Source organism: Catharus ustulatus, chromosome 2 (assembly GCF_009819885.2).
Source record: "Catharus ustulatus isolate bCatUst1 chromosome 2, bCatUst1.pri.v2, whole genome shotgun sequence".
Lineage (NCBI taxonomy): Eukaryota > Metazoa > Chordata > Aves > Passeriformes > Turdidae > Catharus > Catharus ustulatus.
Genome location: NC_046222.1, coordinates 117456456 through 117481553, shown reverse-complemented (window position 1 = coordinate 117481553; position 25098 = coordinate 117456456). Strand labels below are relative to the sequence as shown.

General features: G+C 39.2%; 1 protein-coding gene across 7 annotated transcripts in view; it reads left to right on the top strand.

Moving 5' to 3' along the window:
• CASK (calcium/calmodulin dependent serine protein kinase) overlaps positions 1-25098 on the top strand; it is a 188887-nt gene that overhangs the window by 174 nt on the left and 163615 nt on the right. The gene's annotated exons all lie outside the window — the stretch shown is intronic.

Below are 25098 nucleotides of genomic sequence, written 5' to 3'. Positions count from 1 at the left end.
GGGCGGGGGAGCGCTGCCCCCCGCCCGCACTGGGCTCGGGGATGCTCCGCCCGGGACCCACCTGAGCCGCCGCCGCCGCCCGGTCCGTGCGGGGCGCGGGTCCCCCCCGCGGCCGGTGCCCGTTGTCCTCGTCACGCGGGAGGCGGAAGGGGGAGAAGTGACCCCATGTTTCCTCAGCCACCATGATTAACCACCTCGCCATCGCTCAGCCTGGCTGCAGCAAGCGGCAACCACTTCCCACCCCTTTTCTTCTCCTCCCCCCGATATCCCATTCCTGGCACACCCATCAAGGATTGCCTCTTGGGGAAGGGAAAGGGAAGATAGCTCTCCGTAGATCCACCTATTCACTGGGTGTCTGCATATTTGTGCGCCAGGTGTTGGTTTTCCTCTTCTTTGCTGCATAATAACTGGCTCGGTAGTGGCGCTCGGGTAGTGCTGGGTTCCCGTCCACATCCATCACTCTGGTTCGTGTGGAAATGGAGATGTACGAGGCAGGAGGAGTGCTTGGCCTTTTGAGTCTTATTATGCAACTGCTGTTAAACCGATGCTCGAGGCTTGTGTGAAACCTGGGAGTTGAGGCAGTGGCTGGCGTTCCCCAGCTGCTGTTTCGGGTTACCGCTGTTGGATGAAAATGACAATTCGAGTCACCAAGAAAATGCAGAGACTCCCCCAAAGCAGATGCTGATAAAGAATTAAACCTGAACTCCATTCTCTCCTGCCTCCGCATTTCTGTGACTGCTCAGTTTTGAAATCCTTTATTTCTTCATCGTCTTTCATGTATTTTTGTGTAGTTGTCTCTGTGTTGCAAAAAGGACACGAAAGATACAGTGATACTGAGACTGCCTGATTTTCAGTGTGTCTGATTCCGAAGCTGAGATTGCTCTGCAAGCCTTAGTAGTGACACAGTTCAGTGTGCTTGGAGTTTTTCTTCGTGACAATGGATTTTATGAGAATAATTGACCGTGTTTTGGTTATAAACAAAGAATGTTTCCTGCATGTATTCTCTTGCCCGCTCTCCACCCCTGTGCTTTTCAGTGTATATGGAGAGCTGTCTGCTTTCAAAGCCAGGGCTAAAAATATTCTAGAATTAATCTTTTGTCCGGATTATACTGAAATGCTGGTCTTGGACATAGCAGGTGGCTTTGTTGTCAGCAGAAGTTTCAACACTCAGTTCTGTCGTTTCACAAGACACTACCACCTTGCTCCTAACACAACTTTTAAAAATATTAATCTTCAAGGGCCATCGTAAATGGTATATGATTCCTTTAACTTGATGGCTGGTGAGAAGCTTCTGTGAGAACAAAACTCTTGTTATTAAAGGTGTCTTGAATACGATTTTTGGCACACTCCTTTCACGAGTGGTTTTATGCTAACCACTGCAGTTCACACTGGGTTCTATTCCTGCCCGATTGCCATTAGAAGGGAGGTGCAGTGCTTGTGCATGACCGCACACCCTTTCTCAGGATGGATGATTCAGAGGGGGCCAGATGTTTGCACATCTCCACTGACTTTTTGTTCTGTGGATGGAGAATTTGGAAGGGAGAGCTCAAACCCCATGGATTTTAGGTGTTAGCTGCAGAAGTTCCGCACGAGATTTAGGTGGTACAGAGAGTGTTGTGATGTAACTAGATCTAACAGATAAATATTGAATCACAGTAGCATGATGATGCCAAGAGCACTGTAGCAAAAACAGGGTGTATCACTGAAAATAGCAGCAGTGCTGGTGTGAAGGGCTGATAGCTAGTTGTGATTACTCAGGCTTTTCCGCACAGATGTCAAGTCAGTCCTCTAAAAACCCAAACATTTAAAATACATACACAAATTTCATATACAATTTATGAGTGGTATTCCTGTTCCTTTGCAATGCTACGCAGGTAAATTCCAGGGGACCAGAGGTGCAGCATTTTTATTCAGCTTACAGATTCTGGGTACCACCTTGCCTGTCCATAAGAAACTTGAGGAAAGCTGCTGTAAATCTGCTTTGAAGTGCTGCGTATGCTTCTGACCAAACATCTTTCAGTGAAACATACACTCAATGTCTGCATGTTCCTGGGATTTGTTATTGATGATACAGTGATTTAGTTCTTGTAAATAGCACATCTGGCTCTGATTTGCATTTCGGACACATGAAATACTGAAATGTGTAATTTATCTTTCCTAAATAGGTATTACCACTGTCACTTTGGGTAGCAAAAGGTATTTTCATAGAGGGTGTGGGGAAGAGGTCTTTGCCTGTAAAATGTCTTGAGTGTTTAGTCGAAGTTCCCATACAATTTACTAGAGAAATCGGGAGATACATTCTTGGCTGACAGTAGACAGTCCTATTTGTTGAGGCATATTCTGATCTTTAGGATAAGCTTTAAACACTTTCAAATACAATAAACTGATAAGACTGAGTTTGAGTAAATCAGCAATAATAACTTTTGGTGATAACTTTTACAAGGTAATAGTACATGAATGAATTGATGGGAATGACAATGATAAACTGTTTATTATGTGACATTTGGTGTGTTTAAGTTCTGTAAGCATGCATTTTTCATTTTTAAGGAGTGTGGGTGGAAAGAAAGGCCAGAAGGGATAGAGAGAAATTCTAGTTCATGTTTTTGTTAGAAAAAAATTTAAGGGGAAATCTTACTTTGCATATATTTCCAATATACCTTTCCATTACTGAAAGCTATATGAAAATACAAATTGGAATAACAATCCCAATTTCTAATTGAACTTTTTTAATTGGCATTTATGACACTAACATGTATTTATATATATTAGTCATGTGTTTTTGCTTAATTGGACGAGTTATGTTTGAGGTTATTGTCTCTTCAGTTTGGGTGGCACAAACGTTCTTCAGCAAGAAATAGATTGGAGATTTCTTTATTAGCCTTTAAAAATGTGTTAATGTATCTCAGGATAAATGATAGTGAAGAAAAATACTAGTGTGCCTTTTTTTTTTTTTTTTTTTCCAAATTTGCTTCCAGGTGGCTTTGAAGAGATTCTCCCTGGGTGTTGGTTGAAAAGTACACAGTCTAAAATCTTTTGTGTGTATCAGACCATGTATTTGATTGACAGCTTACAGGTAGTAGTGCTAAGGGTACTTGTTTATTTTTTATTGGAATTTTCATTCAAAATGCTTTGAGTAGTTTTTAAAACATAGTAGGTGTAAAATTGAAACATCTTGGCTACTCATCTGAGGTGCAGACTGTTCTGAGTTTATCATAGGAGCTCCACATACACATAGCAGGAGTTTTCTTTATGCCAAAGAGAGATTGCCTGTGTTTAGTAGGTGTTGAATCTACAAGAGTGAGGCAAAGATTTTATGATAGAGCCTTGTTCTGCAAGGACTTCATTTTAAATTACCTGGTTTTACGTTTCTGTACCTCTTAAGATCCATATCAGTTTATGTTAGCATTAAAGGAAAACCATAAAGATTGTCTGACTTTAAGAGTAGGACTGGAGGTTGCTTAAAATTTCTCCACATGTTTAAGTTGTAAATACATTGAGATAAAGATGATAGACATTTATTTGTGTTTAGAAGAGCTTTGGTCACAGTTGAAGTCATTAATCCTGGGGGGCATTAGGAAGAGCGTGGAGGGAGGTGACCCTGCCCCTCTGCTCAGCCCTGTGAGGATCACCTGGGTGCTGTGCCCAGTTCTGGGCTCCTCAGCACAGCACAGACATGGAGCTGCTGGGGCAGGTCCAGGGGAGGGTGACAAAGGTGATGGAGGGGCTGGAGCATCTCAGGGAGGAAAGGCTGAGGGAGCTGGGGCTGTTCAGCCTCGAGAAGAGAGGGCTGAGAGGGGCCCTCATCCCTGTGTGTCAGTGTCTGCAGGGAGGGCAGAGCATGGGCCAGGCTCTGCTCCTGCTCCCAGCAATGCACAGCAGGAACGGGCAGGAGCTGATGGCCAGGAAGTTCCACCTGAACATGAGCAACAATTTCTTCACTGTGCAGAGACCAAGCACTGGAACTGATTGTCCAGAGAAGGTGTGGAGTCTCCCTCACTGGAGATATTCCAGACCCATCTGGATACAATCCTGTGCCATGTGTGTTCTGGGATGACCCTGCTTGAGCAGGGAGGTGGGAATAGATGACCCACTGATGTCCCTTCCAACCTTACCCATTCTGTGATACTAACAGTCACTTAAACTGTACATTTTTGTAATTTTATTCTTCCTTTGTGGACCATATGTGCCATCACTGTGTGTGCAGTGGTGCAGTTGTTGGCATTTCCAGTACCCAAGTATAACATGATGTTGGGTGCTAATGCTGTCAGAGCTTTCAGGACGTTCTCTGCAAAGTTGGTTAAGGCTAATCCTCTTCTGCACTGCATGCATGAGGATTTTAGTTTGTTTTCATCCCTCTTTTCTCTGTGTTGGGATCAGTCTCTATGCTTGGACCCTTCCATCTAGTAAAGAGTAGTTAAAGGGCAAGAGCCAGCAGGCATTGCTCCCTTCTCCTTCCAGACTGCCAACACCACACCACAAATGTGAGCTCAGGATGCAAAGTCATGGAACAGGGTCTGTTTGGTTTGATTTTTTTTTTCCATTAAAATTTGAAGGCTTCTAGCCCACTGAAGTCAGGCCGGGAGTGGTGGTTGAAATTCCATTCTAAGCTTTTACCTGGAGTTGCTTTAGATTTGTGGCTCAGTCTGGGAGTGTTCAGGGAAAGGACAACGCAGCTCGTGGATTCCTCATCCAAGAAATACTTAAAGCTTTTAATAATTGTAATTATTGTGGTAACAAAACTGTGATGGTTTCAGTGGTATTGTTTTTCATTATTGCCTCAATTTTCACTCATAGGAATTAGAATGCTGTTCACTCTCAAACATACTTGTACTCTAGTACACTGTTGAGATTTTGCATTTCCTTTAAAATCAATGCAAATAACTGATAGGTGTAATTAATGACAAATCAAATTGAAATGTGAAACAACTATACAATGTACTCACTGTTTATAGAGTGGGGAGGGGGAAGGGAACTTCTTTGGGATATGGCAGCCGATTTGTCTAGTTTAGTTTTCGAGTTTTTAGTGCTGTTTGGAACTCTCTGCTAATAAAACATTCTTGGCTGTTGTCTCTGTTATAGTATGTAAGAGTAACAGATAATAATAAATATTTAAGCATGAGGTCATAATGTGCATTGGTTCAGGAAAATAGTGGTTGAATAGTGTAGTGTATAATTGCTAGAGTATATCCTTAGCTAAGTTATTCTGCTATGGATTTTGGCTGTAGTAGTGACTCCTCTCTACTTAAGAGGCTCTGCCTACTTAAGAGAAGCAGCTGAACACAGACTAGAATGAATAAATCCACTTGCAGAGTATATTTCAATCACTACTCTCTATTTATACAGCTTTTTCTAGTGTTGTGTTGATAACCAGCAGCACTCTTGTGTGCATCCTTCTTGAGGAAGAATTCCTCCATGGGAAGGGTTGCTAAGCATTGGGATGAAGTGCCAGAGGGGTGGAGGAGTCACCCACCATCCCTGGAGCTGTTCCTGAGATGGCTGGATGTGGCACTCAGTGCCATCCATGGCTGAGTTGACAGGGTGGTGATCGGTCAGAGGTTGGATGATCTGGGGGTCTTTTTCCAACATAAATGATTCTGTGATTCTTATGATGTGAGCAGGACAGCTCTAGTGATTGGGAAGTTGAGGCTTGCTTAAGAGGGGAGTTTGGAGAAACTTGATCTGGGAAAATACAAGCTGAGAAAGATTGTGCAAGGGCTTTGCAAATACGGTTATGTGTTTAACACCTGAGAGAAGGAAGCCTCAAAAATGAGCAAATCTGAGCAGACTAGTCCTGTGTAATTTCAGCCCAACAGTTTGAAGATTTTAGACCAATTCACTACTCAGATTCTGGATCAGATGTCTGTGGGATGGAAAAGGTGACCTTGACTTGAAAATTTGCTAAGTTAGGAGTTTGATCTTTTTATTAAAATAGTATGAAGCTTTGTTGCCTTCAGAAAAATGGGGGCCAGGCTTCAGGACCCAAGTGATTCCTGATTCAATCTTCTGAGTTTCAATTCAAACATAATACTGAAGATAAAATGCTTTAGGATAGAGAAATATTAGGGAAAGAAGAGAGACACATTTTATGTCAACAGCCACTCACCTACTTAGCCCTCTGTGTGATACACTGTGCTTTTTTATAATCTTTTATACAGATGTCACTACTATGAACGGTAATCAAGCATTATTAACCTCAATATGATGTTTCTAAAGATCACTTCTCAGAAACTTGTAGTCATATTAAATGTGTCATCTAAAGAATGATGACTCCAGAAATGAGTGGTTGTTAGATGTAGGTATTTCATGCTGAATTGTGGAGTTGATAAAAATAACTCTCATGAATGAAGGGAATACTTTTTTTTTTTAATATGCAGCACGACTATCAGCATGGCCAGAACTATCATCCCTACCTGTTAAAAAAATCACACTTACCTCTTAAGGTGGGCTAGTAATCAGCTATTTCCACCAAAAGAGCCCCAAGAAACTTATTTTTCTTTGCCTACATCAGAGAAGTGTGTAAGAGGATACCTTGGTAAGGCATCTAAAGCATGGGAAGAGAGTGCCTTGAGTTCAGCATAGCTGTAAAGTGAACTGTGTTTTGTGTGCCAGGTTAGTACCTTCTCTTCATAAACTTCTGCTGCATTCAGAATGGGTTACAGTGTTCCTTGGGAGGTGTCTGGTGCTGCAAGGAATGCTGCCCTTGTTGGAAACAGCAGTGCACAGCAAAACTGTGGCATTTCAGTTACCTTTGTGTTACTGGGGATTTAAGCTCCCTTTTTACCAGGATCTTTTTCTGGAGGTGAAAACAGTGAAATAAGGTTCAAGTTATTTTTGGAGTTTGACCATAAAAGACATTTACATTGTTATATGGATTTATTTTGTCTCTTCAGTTTGTATGAGAAGCAAAGTCTTTCCAGAGATATCACTAATAAACTTTTACAGGGTAAATTTAGGACTAAAATGACTGAGGAATATTGCCTAATGTATTCTCAAAGGACAGAATGTCCCTTGCTCTTTTACTTTCATCCCTGTTTTTCTAGAATAGGAAAAGAAGGGGTAGCCAAAAGTCAGTCCATACCTTCTGTCTTTTGTTGTAGTGTTCAAGGTGCAGTGGGGCTGTGCTTTCCTTCCAGGCTTAGGATTTGTCAGAATTCTTGTGTTGTGAATATTTTTGCCAACTTCTGTATTGACTTAACTTTTTCAGAAGTCAGTAGTTAGAACATGTCTGAAAACATTACTAGTTCGTGCATATTTCTTGCAAACTTACAAAGTTCATTTTCTGTATAAGAAATTCTGAATATTTGCCTTCCACCAGGGATTCTAAGTAGCATTTGGTTGAATAGACTTTTACTTGCCTCCTTCACCTGTTTCTTTGGCTACCCAATAGGAGGTCAGTGCTTGCAGCTACTCTGATTTCATTTTTAACTAATAGCTCCATTTTCTTTTCTGGATTATGGACATAAGCAGTTATTCATAGTATTCAATATTGAATAAATTTCCTAGGATATGTGGACTAAAAAAGCTGCACAAAACTTTCCTGTGAACAATTTTTTTTGAAGTTAAGGCTGGGGTGTAACTCCTGTACAGGCATTTACAGTGGTTCAAAATGTATTCTGTTCAGTTGTTTGGAAGCACTTTAAGGTAAGTTGCAAAACTAGTTTTATCTTATCAAAGTGTCAGTTCTGCTGCAACTGAGATTAGGAAACACTTAGAATTTCAAAGTGTGCCTTTCCTAGGGAGCACATTATTCTTGGGTAACTCGTGACTTCATATAAATTCAGTTACCAGAGATTGAAAGATAGTTGACATCTTGAAATTTTTGATCCATAGATCACTAGGAGTAAAGAAGGAAGTCTTAACTGTAGAGAGGTTGAGGCTTCTCAGCTACAGTGGTCTTTAAGATATTCAGAACTTCATGAAATCTTTTTCTGGTGTCTTGTTATGTGGATCTGTGAAGTAGACATAACACTACCAAAAAAAGAACTAAAGAACTTCTAAAAGAAAGTTCAATTTGTACTGACCATCTCAGAACTTAGGTATGTTCCTCTGTTTTCTTTTTCTCCCACTTTAATTCTGGGGAGAGGGTCTATGAGTGAAACCTTTGGCTGTGTCCTTGATGTTCAGCTTAGAGAAGCCAGCCAAAGGAATGTGTTACTGCTTTACTTCCACATTGTTCCAGGGAAATTCTGATTATCCAAATGGAGTTGTCAGCTGGCCACTTTCTCCTGTTTTTGGTTTTTTTTGGCTCCAGATGTTGTTCCTGATTCTGAGCAGAGGGGAGCGTTTGGAGTTGTGGGAAAGCACTAATTTATACTCAATTAGAGGGATCAATACACCTGTAAATGGAAGGGATAATGAAGAAGCAAGTGAGGTAATCTTATCTCCCTTCTTCAAACCACTCTCCTCCTGGTAAGGAGAAGATGGTACAGAAGGTGGGGGTGAGTGTAGCCTGTGAAGAGGACAAACAATTTAGGGAATTATATATTAGGTGATAGGATCTTTCTACATCAACAGTGATCCTAACTAATAATTTTTCCTAGAAAAGAGCTCTGTTTGCTAGGGTTAAACTTGAATGCAGCAGCAGCAGGGTTGAGTTTGGATGGGTTTAGAGAAGAGACCTGTGTGCTCAGCACTGGTCTGGCTGCATGCAGAGCAGGAGCTGGGGTGAGAGTTGAGGTGAATTCCTGCACCTTTGTGATCCTGCAGCCTCTGTAAGTATATCATGAGTGGTGAGGGAGAGCTGTGACAAGTTGTAGCTGTGTTGGAGGTTGTGTAAACGTGGCACTAGCAGCCTTTCTCCTCTTTGTGCCCTGTGTGAGGAGTGTGTGAGAGCATCTTGGCGACAGGAGCTGAATTGAGTTTGCTGCTGTGGAAGAACGAGGTGTTGCTCTCTTCATGTGCTTCCATGCCCTGAGTGAGCCACCCTTCCCCTGTGCCAGCTTCTGTATTCATCTGCTCTGTATGAGCCAGGTGCACTACAAAAATCCTTGTTGGATGGTTATTCTGTTTTCACTGCCTTTACCAGACCTACAGTGCAGTCAGGGCTTGCTCGAGGTAGAAGACTCAGGGATGGAGAGAGATGAAGTGTGCAGGCATCTCTCCCCTCTTCTCACCTTTAACAATAGTGAGTTACTAAAACTGTAGTATAAAATGCTGTGTTAGGTTGTTTATTAAATCATGTTTGGCTTTTTTTTGTATAATCAGGAAGTCATCTTCCAAACCCTTTTCTGCAATAATACAGACAATGGTAAGGAAAGGGCAAGAAAAAAGGGAAACAGATTAGTTTTTTTGAGGGGAAAGGAAATGTTCCAAATCAGCCTGCAATTATTAACATATGCACACAAAATAAATCAGTTGTTTTTATGGTCTTAATTTGTTTTTTCCTTCTTCCTATACACACAGACATTCCCTGTAATTAAAACCAAGCACTAACTTTACATCAGTACCTCACTTCATTCAGGATTTTAATTGACGACACAGCCAGTTAAAATTAGGAAGGCAGCTAAGTCTGGGATTTTTGCTTTTTGAATAATTGAATTAATTCTTTGAAGCATATTAGCTTCTGACTTGGTTAGATGCATGGTCAAATGTGCATGTGCCTTGTTGGGTCCCTCAGGACTTGAAATGTTCACAGTTGAGTGTACTCTGAACCCCAAGCATGCTTGATGTATGTGAGTAATTCTAATCTTTATAGAAACCAGATCTGTTACTTCTGGTTCTTGTGTGATTGTGTGCGAAAGCTCTGATAGCATATTTAGGGATGTTCAAGGAATTCAAAACCAAAGTTTTCCTGAGCCACCTATTTTCAGATTTTGTTTTGCTCTAAACTTAAATGTGAAATGTATTGTATTGATCAAGAACGTGTTTCAGTTAAAATATTTGCCTTTCTGTCTGTTGGGGTTTGTTTGGGTTTTTGCTTAGGGTGTTTTTAGGAAAAGTTCTGTTAGTGCATCTAGATGAAGTTTAGGTTGAAAAGTACCAATTTCCATTTACAGAAAACATTGTTTTCCTTTCCCCCCTCCCAAACTAGACGTAACCTCTTTCTTAGTGTTTCTGCAAGTATCTTAATTTCAGACCTTCAGCACTACAGACGTGAAAGGAACAAAAGGGGCTTTCACAACTGAAGGTCAGACAGAACTGTTTTGCTCAGTCAGAGCTATTAGATTAAGATTATTTTTCTTACTTTTTCCTTTCTGGAAAAAGCAGTTATCTGTTGGCCGAGTTTCTCGGATGTTCAACCCTTAAGGTTCAATTATCTTTGAAAGCATAAAGTAAACAGGGTGCTTAAAATATCAGAAGTTCTTTCCCTAATCTTAGATCTCAAGTGTGTCAATTTTTTTTATCAGCTGCAGGCACTTGTAATTGTAAAGTATTCAAAACTTCATCGCTGCCATTGAGATACACTTAGAGGATACTTTCTCAACTCTTGCAGATGAATCTTCTTACTTGGATTCTTAGTTTGAACTTTTCAGAAGTTCCAGTTGTCCATTTGCTGTGTTGGTAAGGGATGTTTTCAAATGGATTGCTGACTGTAGAGTTGTTTTGTGTTATGTGTTTGAAATACTTAAAGTTTGCTGAGAACAGGGACTGGGAATTGGAATTTTTTTACTTTGTGAAGTTGATCATCATGGATCCTTCGTTTCCCTTCTTTGTGGATCTGCTGACTTTTAAGTGATTCTATAAAACATAACTGGGTGTGTTAAGAATACCTTTGTTTCCCATATTTTCTAGCCTGGTGGGTGCTTTTGCAGGCACTGTGTGTTAGGGAAGGATTTTAATGAGTTAAAGTATTTTAATCATTAATTTTAATGATTTTGGGAGGATTGCTCCAAGCACTGATGAGTGACAGCTGCCACTGCACTGGCACGGACTGACAGGTTCTGAGAACATGTCCCAAGTAGTAACTAGGCAAAATCCACAGCAAAGCTGTTGGTCTGGGTATTCCCCATGCTGGTGAGTTGCCATGTCTCTTGAGATGGTGCTTTTCAATATCCAGGATCTTCAGGTGTTGTGTTAAACAGCAAACTCAAGTATAAACTGAAATTATTCTCGGGATGCAGTTAAGCAGGAAGGTGAGGTCACTGTGAAATTTCTGTGATTCTTTCCCTGAATGTTTGTTGTATTTCAGAATGGGACTTAGTTTCCCATATTGCTAATGTATTTTTTAAAATTTAAAGTGTTCCAGGAAACTAATGTGGGAAACTCTCTTCCCAAAACCCAGGCTATATCCAGCTTCTCAATATTTGTTACAGTTGCAAAGACAAGGAAAAGTGTAAGAATAACACCTTCCTGAAATGTGGTTTCAGATATATGGCTGGAACATTCAGAAATCAGTGGTGACTTGCAAAAATATTGATGCATGTTAGAATTTAAACATGTATTTGGCTGGAAGCTGCTTTAAAATTCTTTTTCTCATATGTGCTAAAAATTGATCTGTGAAGTTTTTGCATTTAAAAATAGAGCCTTACAGTGGTTTGTAGCTGCTTTTACTGATAAGTTTCCTTTTCTTTTTCCTTGTCACTGTTTGGAAAAAAAAAACCAACTTGAAATGTTCACTGTTTTCACAAAGCTGTAAGAATTACTCAGAACTTTCCTTTTCATTTAACTTTTCCTCTTGCACTCAGATGCTAGCTTGAGACTTTGCTGCCATCTCTAGTTTCTTGATGAAATTTATCTTGAGCTGCTATTTGGTCCTGCTTTTTCATCTGTATTCATAAAAAGACAAATTTTATCTGAATTTCATGACTGCTGTTAGAAGAATTTGTTTTGTAGAGCTTGTATAGTGAGGAAAAAAGCTGTCCCCTGTGGGTTTTTTTTTTTTCACCTGAGAATATATTAGGGAGTTTTTCTAAGGAGAAATATCTTGTTTTCTTAATACCTTATGTTCATCTTCATATCTTTGTCTCATCTTCAGCTACAGGTGTAGTTAATAAGCAACTTCCTGCATTTTTTTGCTCTCATTTTGGATGTTAAAAAATTTGTAAGTCATGCTCCTGTTACTTTATTTACTGTGATAAGGACAGTATATGCTGTTGGTTGGTTATTGAACATAGAACAGTTTTGGATTTGCTGCTCTCTTTAGTACCAGCATTTTACTTCCAGTTTGAGTCTCTTACACCTGAATGGTTTTTAAATGTTTCTTTACCAGCTTTCATTCTTTTAGCATTTCTTTTGTAATGTGATGCTCCTCAGTAGCTCTGCCAAAGCTTCATTCTGGATTTTTTTTCTCCTGCTTTGACTCAAATTTCTTTTCTATCAACTAACAACTTTTCCTAACAACTTGCACACGTTGTATCACACGGTGTGTTCTGACTTAGACTGAGATCTCCTTTAGTTTTCTTCACTCACTGGGTTCCCAGCAAACTATAGGATGGCTGTCAGTCAGAATTTTGCTCCTATGGAAACTGGCTTGCTGCAAAATCAAACTGCAATTCCAGTTCCTGAAACCTGAGCTAAGAAAAGGTTTCTCCTCAGAGTTACGAGAACCTTTGGAAAAGTGTCATCATTATATTTTATCTTTGAATCTGCAGCCAGCTGAGACTGTAGTGTTGAGACCTGTGTTTGTTTTCTGTAGAGGGAGTGGTACAGGGTAACCTGTTCTGTTACTGTCTCCTCAAATTCCTGATGACATTCAGGTATTTAATGTGACTTTTTTTGTTGTTGGTTGGGTTGGGCTGGGTTTTTTTCCCATAAGAACTGTAAAAGCTATAGAGGAAAGTGCTTTTCTTTTCTCTGGTTGACTTTGCCTCTGCAGCATGGAAAAAGCAAAGTTGTGTGGCTTCACTGCTGCTAGAGCTCCTGGAAGAGGTGGTTCTGTGCAGCTGAATTGTGTTCCTGAGAGCATGTGTTGAAGAAGGAAGTTTATCTGATCTCTTCTCACCAGAGGGAAATAGGATCTCAACTCCTCTTAGCAACCATGCTTCCCTGCCCAATCAGTTTCTGGGAAAATAAGGGGTTTTCAGCAACAACACTTATAAAACAAGTGTTTTATACATCAGAAGTACAAACCTGCTCCACTCTTTCCTGTATACTCTAATTAGCAGAGAGTGCTTTTTGTATTTTTCACATTTTCTACTTTTTCTAGTCTCTGTGATTTTGCAGGGAGTGAGGATGGTCCTCAAAAATTATTTTAAAATGTGGCTTTTTTTTCCTTGCTACCTTTTTTAGGCTGAGGCTGTCTTACAGGATAACTCCTGAAATCTCATGAAAACTTACATACTTACTGCTCAAGTTAAAGGACTTCCAGAAATACAAATCTCCAAGAGAAAGGAGAAAGTTGTATCTCCCAACTCTGAAGCATATCTTGTGCAGGAGTTCATGTTTTGTCAAAAATGTTACACCAGTAAACTCATTTGAAGGGGTGTGTGATCCTGCCCTGTTAATATGTCAGAGATGTTATCTACTCTGTATATTGGGTTAGATTTTTTTAATTACTTAAAAATTTATCCACGTGTAAATGGGCTGGTAAAATGCTTCAAATTTTTTTTTTGCCCATTCTTCTTCACTTCTGCTTAAATGCTCTTTGGAAATGTGTTGTTTAGAAAGCTTCAGAAAATATGCTGTTCTTTAATGATGTGCTACAGTCTCTTAATCAGCATTCCTTTGAGTGGCTCAAATGCACAGAGGTGTGCTAAGTCCAAAATCACATTTGACTAAGTTCTAGTTAAAATTTTCACTTGCTTAGAGCTAAGACCCTGCAAAACATGCAGCACCTCTATTTTTTTGTGTGCTTTAATGGATGGGAGCTGAGTTGTTACAGGCAGAATCAGGAGCAGAGTGTTGATCCTGTCATACTTACTGTGTGCAGTAGGAGTGAGACAGTGGACAGTGTGGATCTGATGTGAAAATGTTCTCTATTTTTGTGGTTGTTTTGTACCCCAAGCAGTTCCAGATGTTTTCACAGTCCTCCCTAGCCCTGTTTCTCAGTAGAGCACGTTTTATGTTACTCCTCTTTTTTAACAGGTAGGTTGGGAAGGGCTATTACTTAGTTTTAGTGAGCTAATAATCAACAAGGTAAATATGATAATATGGTTTGGAATTATCCAGTGTCCTAAATTCTCAGTGTATTTATGTTTGATGCTATTCAGAGTGAAGAAAGGATTATGTTCAGCTTCTCAGTATTATGTTGAAGCTGAGTTGCTAATTAAAATTGATTAGCATGAGCTCTTTTACCAGTTAAAATGGTTTCTTGATTTAAGTTCATGAGAAAATGTCTAGTAGTAGAGATTCTAACTATAGTCAGATAGTTCTCATAAAAATAGTTTATTTAAATTATAGTCCATGTTTATGTAAACAGTGATATGATAATGTTTTTGCAGTGTATGAAAATCTTACAGCTTTCTGTAGACAGTTCTGTAAAATGGGAATTAGCTCCTGGTGAGGAAGTTGACAGCAAGCAGTAGAAAATATTCACAATATTAATACCATGTCTCAAGTTTATCTTTGTCTTGTCGAGAAAGGCATTTCTCTTCATTTTCAAAAGCTTTTTATGCCGTAAAATATATATAATGAAGTTCTAAAAAAACCTGAAAAATCTTCTCAAGCAGTGGTTCTTGAGATGTGTTCCCCACCTTTTTGTCATTTTTGTTCATGTTCTTGCCCTTTTGGAGGGCTAAACTAGTCTGAAAAAAAAAATCAGGATTAAAAAGCATCTTTCTCTTTTTCTAAGTTTCCCACTTGGTCATTCTCTTCAAGGATTTTGGCCAGTTTTCCAACTACAGTGCAATTACTCTTAAGACTTTAATCTTTACCTGGATAGGGATTGGGGAGCAATGGAAGCCCTGAAAACAGGTAAACCAGGAAACCAGTTTGTCAGAAAGATTACTTGTCTGTATCTTTGCAAGGAAAGCACAGATTATACTTTTTTTAATCTCCCACACAAGTGTTTTCTGCTTCTCAGTGGACTGATTACATGTGGTTATCATTGGTGTGGGAGAAGGGGCCTTTCAGTGGTGCTGCCTCAGTGGTACTTGGGATTAGCTTGTCACAGAGGGGTATCACAGAGTTAACACAATTATCTATTCCTTGAGTGTCACGTGTAGAAAAAGTGTCACATTTGTTGAGAACCAAACCAGCAACTTTCTTGAATGATTAAAAAAAAAAGTAGAGGAGGATCAGGATGTCATTAGCAGTTTTGAATATGCTTTTTTTTAAAGTGCTTTTAATTTGACATAGTATTCCTTCAGCTTGTATTTGAAGTCACATTTGGACTAAACCCTTGACAATAATGCAGTTGTTTTAAAGCTTTGTTTGGGCAGATACCTGAAGAAAGGACAAGACTGTAAAGATGGAATTTTCTAGCTAGGTGAAGGGAGTCCTTTCCTCTAAAGAGATGAAATGAGCAAACAGTTGAAAATTATTGTAAGTGTGGCTCAACCCCAGTGCTGCTACCCTGGACATACAGTAGAACTGTGATGTCTGTTAGCTATCTAAAATGATACCTAATAGCACTCTTTATATGGATTTTCATTCAAGTTTTGGCCATATGATATGGTTTTGGCTACAGCACTTGGTGTTCAGTAAGATTTCCATGATAAACTGGGGAGATGGGAATCACACTCTTGGTATTTGGAGAGAACACATCCAAGGTATACAGGAGATTGTGTTTATTTTGCATTCCAAGTCTGCTCCCAGAGGGAAGGGAAGAGCAAGAGGTGTGCACTATTGCTTTAGACTTTTCAGTTGAACCTAACAATGGGGAAGGGGGCTTTGATTATTCAGTCTGTAATATGTGTTTGAGAATCAGGAATGGGATGTCCATTAGTAGGGGTGGTGAAGGTGGCAGCTCTTGGCCTGTTCAGCTGCTTCTCACTTGAATGTGGATAGAAAAAGCAGATAACTGTGACCATCATTCTTTCTGATTCCTTCTAACATGTCACTGGGTCTTCAGGTAGGAGTAAACCAGACTTGTTTTTTTGCAAGGTAGGATAGAATTGAAATGAATGCTTGAGCAAACTGATTAAAAAGATTAAAGAAAACCTTGCTTAGCTGCTGCAAATCCTTGTTTTAATTAATACATTAAATTCTGAAATCTGGCCTAAGCTTACCCAAGAGAGTTTTATAATAAGCTGATAACTGTCTGTGGGGGCAAAAATGGGTTTGTTCATTTGCTTGTTTTTAAAGCACATGGATAGCATAATTTTCAGTATATTGAGGGAAAAACCCTGAGTTTTATACAAGCTGCTTGGCCATAAGTCCTTCCTTTCAGCATTCAACCTTACTCCAGCTGGGAAGGTTCATGTGGTACACCCTTGAAACTTTTTTGTGCTTGTTGTAGCTGTACTGAAGCTCCATCTCTGCCAAAGGCTGTGTCAGATTTATCATCTCCTGCCATGCCTACAGAAGTTTTTCACCACCAGTCACAATGCATTTTTCAGTTGTCTTTTGCCTGTTTCTCATTGCCAAAACTGAGCCTGCACCCAAAATTGCAAATTGAATCTGCACCCAAATTTGAAGCAGGTAAATACATTTACTGTAACATCTGCAAATCTCTTTATTAAAGAGGCATGATGATCAGCTTAAGGCATCAGCTGGATGTTATGTTTTGGGAGAATTTGTTTTAATTCCATTTCTGAGGCTTACCTCCCCTGACTTGTCTTCAGGTCTCAACAATGACTGAGTACTGTCAGATACCTTACATCAGAAAATGTAATCTATATTCAGAGAAAACTACCTGCTGAAATATTTTCATGCTGCTCTGTCCAGGCTAAAGATGTCATTTTTGCTTTTTTTGGACCTATTACTCACACTGAGCTGCCAAGTTTTATCTTAATTAGTATTTTACCATTGCTGCTTTAAGATGAATAAAACAATTATGGTTTTCCAAATATCCCCAGTGCAGATGCTTTTAGAGCATATTCCTATCTCTTATGTGATATTACACATAAAAGCAAATTAAAAGTTCGAGCTTTTATATTGTGACAAGCTAAAGGGATAGTTATCTGTGGTTTGATGGCATTGAGTTAGTCATTGGGCTTTTTGTCCTGATAGAGGAGTAAATAGGCAGTTTCTAGGGATGAAGTTCTCCATTAAGAGAAAAACTATTTTATATTTTTAAAATGTGATTTCATTCCTTCCCCCCATCAGAATCAACTTTAGTCATATAATGTGCCTGCTTAAGTCATTGGTGATTTCCAGCCATACTTTTGTCAAAGAAGAATCTGCATATGTGTATTAAATGGAATCGATTCAGGGCTGTGTCTAGACCAAAGGTTTTGCCCAAATTCTATTTGAGAAGCCTTGTCTGTAGGCTGTGGTTCACTTTGTAAGTGTCTGGTGTCATTATGCACTTACTTAAAGCTTGCCATGTACCTTAGTTTCACATTGTGTTGAAAAGAGTTGATAGTTACATTCTGGAGCAGTAGATGTGGAGCTGTACAATCCTGTTGTTACCTGTGAAGGAAACTGCAGCGTACAGGTTGGAGCTTCTAATGCTGTTTGTTCCTCTTGTTCCATGCTGCTGTAGGGAAGAGCACTGCAGTCCATTAAAGTGTGATGTGCTCCTGCTGGCTGTTTGTGTACAGTTCATCTCATGAATGCTGGTTTTGGTTTGGTGTTCTGTGGTTTGGGATATTTTTTATTTATTTTTATTTTTGCTTTGAAGAGTCAGTGTGGTTTATTAATTTTCCAGGTGAACTGTCTTACGTGCAATAGCAGAAAGCACTGTTTTAGTTTGTATAAAAAGACATAAGGTATATCATAACAAAAGTAGTAGAGGTAAAAACTGAAGAGTGTTATTGAGGGTCATAAAGAGAGCTTTAACAAATCCAGAAAAAATGGTAGGAAATGGAAGAAGGAGAATAGATGCCAATATTTAAAGAAAACTGCCCTAGAATTCTGTGAAATTGATTATAGTTGCATTTTAGATTCAACATACCAAACTTCTGTTAAGAGGAGAAATAAAAAGAAATGAAGGCTGTAAAAAAGCAGAAGCAAAAATATTCTAGAGCATACCTAGTGTATGTGTATATAGTGTAAAAACCCCTTTGTTTTCTCACTAAGAGCTACTGTATTATAATGTTTTATGGAAAAGGTATGAAAAAGCAGTCATTGGTACAGACAGTGCATTGGAAAAATAATAATTCTAAAAGTTCCTGCAGCAGCTTTTAAATATGTAGCTGATTCCTTGTTTGTGTGTGTTGGTAAGTGAAGGACTTCAAGGTTTAGGGTGTCTGTAACAATGTCTGTGAAAAACCTACATATTTTGTTTTAAAACTTAAACCTAGTTTAAAAAAACTTTGAAAAAAACTTTGTAACTTCTCAGTGTTATGTCTTTTCTCTTTTTTTCCTATTATTCCTGAAGGGGAGGGAACAGGAATCATTGAAATCCAGGCCAAGTGGGTTTTTGGAAGCTTGTTTTTTAATTGGAGCACGGTCCAGCCTGCTTCTGCTGATACTGCAGGATGAGAAAGAAGAGGAGCAGAAGTTGGAATGGGAAGCTGTTGAGAGAAAGATTCCTGCTGAGGGTGACTGTGAGAGGAAGAGAGAGAGGAAAAAAAGATGAGAAAAGTAGATTTACAGGAAGGAATAAGGTACAGAGTTTGAAAAGTGAAACTGAACACACAGCCAGAGGAGATGTTGTGATTGCCAGCCTGCAAGGATAGACAAAGTGGGTTGAGGGAGGGAAAAGCAGCAGCAAGTAGAGATTTATTTACTGGTTAGTAACAAGATACTTGTAAAGGTAAGAGGGAAAACAGATGAGCTGAAGGTGGAAAAGACACAGTTGGTGCTGGAAAAGGAGGAAGAGGAATGGAAGCAAGATGAGAATGATGAAAGGCAGGATTAGGATTAGTGAGGTGGTAGTCAAACACAAGAGAGACCATTTTAGCAGAGCAGAGTATGCAGAAGGGTGCAAAGACTGATTCATGAGCAGGGATAGAATGTTGGACAAGGTTATTTTAAGTTGAATGTGTTTTAATTGCAGTGATTTATTTATTTATTTGTGTGCCATGTAGCCAGAAGAGCAAAGAAAGTAGAGGTTCTTAGTATGTTAAAATAAGATACGAACAAAAGTGTTGACTTCAAAAAACTGCACTGAGCTGAATCATGGGATAGTTGTGTGTGGTAATAGTTCATTGTTGTCAGCCATCTCAAATTGTATTTTCCCTGTTTCTTAATCTTTATATTCTAACTGATTCAATTACTCCTGCTAAATTTTCATTCTTGCTCTTTCCTTGTCTCCAGTGCTTGTGGCACAGCTCCCTTCATTTTAAATGAACCAGGTTAATTTAAATGTTTCAAAAATTCTGTGTTAGCATAGCTCATTCAGACTAAAGCAGGTTAGGGAACAAGTGCAGAAATCCCACGGTGAGAGATGGAATTTTGTTCATCTCCCAGTAGAGAAAACAGCACTTGGTTATAACTCTGTTTGACAGCTCTCTGCCAGTTTGGATTACCTGATCCTGTGTACATGCACTGTACTGCAACTGTCTTGTGAATACACAGAAATTCTCAATTTAGCAGAAATCATTCGGGCCTTTTTTTGATACAAACTCGCTAACATTGTATGAAAACATTCTTGGCACAACCGACCTTGAAAACATTCACTGGACAAAATTTGTCAACTCATGCTCAGTTGACAGACTTATTCTTAGTGTAAAAAATATAGAAGAATTTTGTATCTCTTGACAGACTTTTCTTAAAGTCTTGCTGTCAGAGCAGACCTTTGTTTGCTTTGTTCACTTGGGTTTTGGTGGGGTTATTTTGGTGTTTTGGGGTGGGGTTTTGTGTGATGGTTTGGTTTTTTTTAGTCTCCTGAAGTCAAATGATCAATATATTTTCTATTAACATCAAAATTCTGAGTCCTGTGGATTTCATCTATCTACCTGCTGGTACTACTTGTGTCTTTCTTCTGAAAGATTAAGTTTCTCCACTCTTTGAAATTCTTAATATTTTGTTCTTCGTTAACATTTCCATATGACACATGTAAGTCATTGGTTTAAAAAAATAAAGGAAATCATCCTGCTAACATTGCAAACTTAAAAATTATCCAGGACTACTAAGTAAGTGTGACTTTTAAAATTAGCAAGTATGACACTTTCTTCATTTCCTGCGATGTGCAGTGTGAATACTGCAACCAGACTGGCTTTTTAGATCTAGTGTCTAGACTTGAATGAGTTGCACAGGAGTCAGCATAGGGCTGTTAAAGTGTCAGTGATTTCCTGTTTCCTCTCCTCACCATGTTCCTGAGTAAGGATGGGATTGTACAAGGTACAGGCAGAATTCACCTTCAGCTGCTTTTGGCATCTCACAGAGAAACAGAGTTGATTAAACGTTCTTGGAAGGATGTTGCCATGTAAAACAGCTTATTTTACAAACATAAATCTGAAAATTACCTTTTGAAGGGCTGCTTTTCTGTAAAAGAACCTTCTGTGTAGACATAATAAAAAACACCCTTGTTCATACAGTATTTTTGTGTAGTGGCTTACCAGAAATCAGGCATTGTAATTTTACATTTCCTTCTTAGAAATATGCAAGATACTCTGATGCCATTCAGCTTTCCATGCCTCTGTAGAATTGTGTGATGCTCTTATCTGTCACGGGAAAAGAAGATTCCAGTGTATGGATGTAGTCAGAAAATGGGGTTTTGTGTCAATCAGACAGTTATTTATATTCAGTCAACAATAGAAAATGGTGCTCTGTCCCTCCTCCCTGTGGATTTTTTCTGTCTTTTATGCTGCTGGAAAGAAGCAGGTCATTGTCACCTCTGCCTCAGACTAATAAGGCTGGAGATGCTTAATGTATTGAATAGTATGAATGCAGTACAAACTCTCCTGCTGCTGGCCTCTTTCAGTGTCTGAAAATTTATGGGTGAAAAAAAAGAAGAATATCCCTTTAAACCTTTGTTGCTGTTGCAGTTTTCTCTCCTGTATAGTGACCCATCATTCCAGAGCCAGTAGAGTGGATAAATAAGATTTGTGTTGCATTGTTCCTTGGGCAAAACAAACAAAAAAAAAGCTTGAGGTCTCGGATAAGTGAATGAAGTCTTGGAAATGAATGAGTTATGTCATGCATGATCACTATGTGTGCTGTTGGACCAAAGCAAAGAGCTTGGCTGTGTCTTCCTGATAATCTCTTAGCTGCTGAAAGATTAGTGCCAGCTAGTCTTTACACTTCCTCTTCTCTAGGCTACACAAGTTCACTTTCCTCAGCTTGCCCTTGTGGAACAAATGTTTGAAATTTAATCAGATGTTTGATTTATGAATTGTTTTCAAGGATCTTTGGTCCCCACTCAGAGCTGTCACAGCTGGCACATCTTTTTGTTTTTTCCTATGAGAAAAGAAATCTTGGTAGGTGAAGAGAAAGCAAAGGATATTGTCTTTCTAGACTTCAGAAGGGCCTTTGAACATGTGTCCCTTAAGATTCTCAGAGAAAATAAAAGAATAGGGGCTGGTTTAGCACACAGTGAGGAGAGTTGAAGAGGGGGCTTATCAGTGGCACAGAGTCCAGTTGGAAGCCAGAAACCATCATTGTACACTGGGGTCAATACTGGGTCCAGTCCTCTTCAACGTGCTCATTAATGGTCTGGGTGATGGGGCAGTCTGTGCCCTCAGTAGCTTGGATGGTGACACCAAACTGGGAGGAGTGGCTGGTACCCCAGAGGGTCCTGGTGCCACCCAAAGTCCCTGGCAGGCTGGAGCAATGGGCTGGCAAGAGTCTGGTATAAGTCCACAAGGATAAGTGTGGGGAGGAACAAGCCCAGGAACCAGGAGGGCTGTCCGGCTGGAGGGGTGTCTGCAGGACAAGGTGAGCAAAAAAGGGACAGTGACATCCTGAGCTGCCTTAGGAGAAGTGTCACCAGGAGGTGAGGGGAGCAGTGGGCACAAACTGAAGCACAGGACTGACTGAAGGTGAGGAAGCATTGCGGTTTTCATTGTGAGGATGACTGGGCACTGTCACAGATTGCTCAGAGGGATGGTTGGTCTCCATCCCTGGAGCTGGTCCAGGGCAGATGGTTCTTGGCAGCTCACTGTGTGTGGCCCTGCTTGATCAAGAGGAGTGGACCAGATGACCTCCAGAGTTTCCCTCCAACCATTCTCTTATTCTGTGTATATGATTTAGAGAAACATCACTCAGTTTTTATGAGCTCTGGGACAAGTTTCTCAGCAGGAGGCTGAAGCATTGAGTTTTTAATTGGTTGCAACCAAGGTTTGCATGTGGCAGCTGCTTTTGATGTTTCTGAGGTGGAATGGCCTCTGATACTTTATTCAGTATCTTGCAGTTAATAAAATCAATGAGAATGGGATGCACAATTCTACATGCTCAGATTTGTTAGATCAGAAAGATGTTGAAAATCTGGCTGTAAAACCTTTATGTTTGTGATCTTAAGTTGGATCTTTCATTTAATACTTAAAGTTACTAGAAAGCACTTCAGACCTCATATCCTTCTAAACCTGAGGGCCATACACAACTTCCAAAACACTTGGAAACATTTTTTATGATGCCTCAATTCCTAATTGCTGCCTCATTCACTATGTGTATATGGCAGTGCTTTCTCCCACAGTGTGGTGCTATTGTGTTTAACTCTGTAAAGCTGGTAACAACTGAAATAAATCATTCTTTAAAAGGGTCCAAGACAATGAAGTTACAGCTAACAAGGATCCTAATGTTTTCCTCCTTTTGAACACCACATTTCAGTTAGCATTTATTGTAGAAGCTGTGAGAATGGACAAGGTTTGCATGGAGTGATGAGCTAGTAAACCTAATTATTTTTAAAGTTTGAGTGGTTTCTCAGGCTCCTCTAATTTTGCATTGTAAAGAGAAGCAGAAAATTGAATGTTTTTCAAAGCTTGTCTTTCACTGCATCCGTCACAGCAACATGAATGAATATGCATGTTCCTCTTGGTTTTTCCATGTGGACTTCTCTCAAGAAGGGAGATAACAGTGAATAAAACACCTGGGTGCAAGATAGTTTTTCCACTTAAATCTCTGCTAAATTAATGTAGACATTTGACTAGGCTGTGGGACCACTGTTCCTAAGCTAGAAGTAAATAGTCTTCTGCACCAGAGTGGAAAAAAATGAGCTTAACTTAAAACCATTAAATAATTATGGAGTTGATTTCCCCTTTCCTCTCCTTCAAATGATAGTGAAATTTAAACTGAAATGTTAAACCAGGGGGATGATATGCAGAGATACACCTCACACTGAAAGTCAGTTGTAAAAAAAGGGTCATCATTAATTGTTTTATTTCCTGTAACAAAATGTGCCCAGCTGTGCAGTTCATAGTTTGTTCTGCTTGCTTTTTTTTCTTCTTTTTTTTTTTTTTTCCCAGCCTTAATTGGGAATCAGGAATTTGTATTTCCTAAGAGGAAGTTGTTTCTTATGACTGATTTACACTAATGTGTCCATGAATGATTCTTAGAGCTTTGTTTTCCTTCCTGGCATGCACTTCAAGTACCTTATTTTTCACTCCATTGCGTAAAATGAGTTCAGATTATTTTTCTTTCTTTTTAAAAATCTGGTCATCACATTCTTCTTTTTCCAAGTTGCATCTTTCTACCTCCAGTGACATCTGTGCAGCAGTAATGTTTACTCTTCTCTGTTTTAGCCACGTGGGTCTGTGATTTTAAGCCTCTCTCCTGTTACTGAGACCTAGTGCCAAAGACCAAAATTAGCTTATTTAAATCCAGTTACAAAAAGGTATTAGTTTCTTGAATTTGTCTTGCTGATTTAGTATGCACATATAGGCTTTTACTTGAAGGTGATGTAATGAAAGGCTTGTTTGGTGTGATTGCTGGAGTTCATGAAGTCCTTTAATGCAGCAGTATTCTGCAGTTATTAAAGGTGTGAAAGGCTTTCAAGGGGAGTGCTGCTAACAACCTTAACAGGGTGTTGCTTAAGCTTTAAAATGTTTGGAAGAAACTGAAGCTTATGCAGTTATTTTTAAATTATTGCATCTTAAATAAACAAATCTTCAAATAACTGTTAAATAGGCTAATAAGACTTATCTGGCCTCACCATGTTTATGCTATAAATAGATGTAAAGCCAGTGCTTGGCAGCAGGCCCCTTAACAGGCTTGTGAGTGCTTTACAGCCTGACCTGTGTGTGTCTGGGGGACCCACCTGGTGAGTAAACTCCCTTTTTAAATGGACCTTTCTTCAGTGTGAAAGTAAATGAGAAAAGAAGTGAAATTTTTAGTCATGGGAAAAGAGAGAGGGGGATGGATCCATCTAATGATTTTAGTTCTTAAAATCTTCAAGAGTTAGCAGCATGCCTCAGTAATTAGTTGAGTAAATTCATTGTCAAATATCCAGGGAGTGTTTGACTCTTCTCTGACTATACCACGCTTCATCCATCACAATTGATATAATTTATAATTTCCTCAGTGATTAGCAGAGATGTAACTATAAACTGATATGTAAAAGAGCATAAAGGATCACCTGCTCCAAACTTGCAGCTCTGGAAGAGTAAATGTAAAACACTTTTTCCATAGTTAAGTTATACTTGAAATTGGTAATTGGAAAAAATGTCCTCAAAATTTCTGGTGTAGAATGGAAGACCAGAGATAATTGAAATTTTTAGAGAAATGTTAAGGTGACAGGGGATTTTCAGATAGAAATAATCTTCTTGCCAGGAGAAAGAATTTAAAAATCATTTTTAGGAAAAGCATAATGCTATTTCTCTTATTTAAATGACCTTCTAGGCATCTGATGAGTAATTAGGCCTTTAAAGAAGGACTATTTAGATTAATTTCTGTATCTTTTTAAAATGGTTAAACACACATGCTGAAGTGGCTGAAGTGCATCAGAATTGTTGTCTATTATACCTTATCCATAAAAAATTATATTTGTGATGATATGCTGTGCACTGCAATTGTTTCATGCAAAGCAGCATGTCTTGGTTTCTGCACAGCACAGTGACACACAAAGGGAGGAATTTCATGAAGGCAAAGCAGTTTCTTCATTAACAGGGCCAAGATTTGTGTTTAGCTGCTGGTAATATTGAAGCCTGTCAGTTATGTGCTGCCTGTAAGCTGGTTTTGCTTAATAGTGGAATTAGTTGTAGTAGTCATTTGCTTGGAAGCCTTGACCACTTAGGAGATTAAGGCATGTTTCTGATTTGCAGCCCAGTCACAGAGAAATTAATTTTAAAATAAAAC